A 725-nucleotide genomic window follows, 5' to 3' on the forward strand; every position below is an offset into this window, starting at 1 on the left:
GGAGCAATGAACGAAGACCGTGTTAGTTGTTGTTTTGTTAACGGTAGTTAGGTGTTACCTAGCGACAGTCCTGACTACCACATATAGTTGTTATGGTTACTGTATGCCTCCATGTTGTTGTGTGGTGATAAAAGCTTAGTCTTTATTCTAATGTTCTACTGATCGTCATGTACATCATTACGCTGCGTTCATTACTCTGAGAGCAATATGGATGCATGACAGCTTTAGTTATTATTGGATGTTATTATTACCATTTAATACCACGGATATTCTGACATTGTGTTTAGAGCTTTGCATCATACTCTGCCTTAAGACGAGAGTGAGAGGGATAGCACACACGTCGTGTGTACGTGTGTGTGTGTTTTGTGTGCATGTGTGTGTTAGTTATTTCAGTCCAACTTGAAGCACAGTCCTTATACCAGCAAATATTACTACACATTGACCCTCCATCTCCCTCTTTCTCTCACCTGATTGGACCTTTACTCCTAAGAACAACCAATGAATGTGACAAAGTTATCTGCTGCTTCCTGTTTATGCACAGCCTCTTGTCCTGTGGCATTTTTAGCCTATTTCTTACACCAATCAAATGCTCTGGATAGATGTGTAGCAGAGGAGAGGAGATACGGGAAGGGAGGTGGAGAGGAGAGGAGGGGAGGGTAGAGAGTAGAGGAGGGGAGGTTGAGGAGGAGGGGAGAGGTGAGGAGAGGAGAGGGAGAGGAGAGGAG

The sequence above is a fragment of the Salvelinus sp. IW2-2015 genome, unplaced genomic scaffold, assembly GCF_002910315.2.
Source record: "Salvelinus sp. IW2-2015 unplaced genomic scaffold, ASM291031v2 Un_scaffold5466, whole genome shotgun sequence".
Lineage (NCBI taxonomy): Eukaryota > Metazoa > Chordata > Actinopteri > Salmoniformes > Salmonidae > Salvelinus > Salvelinus sp. IW2-2015.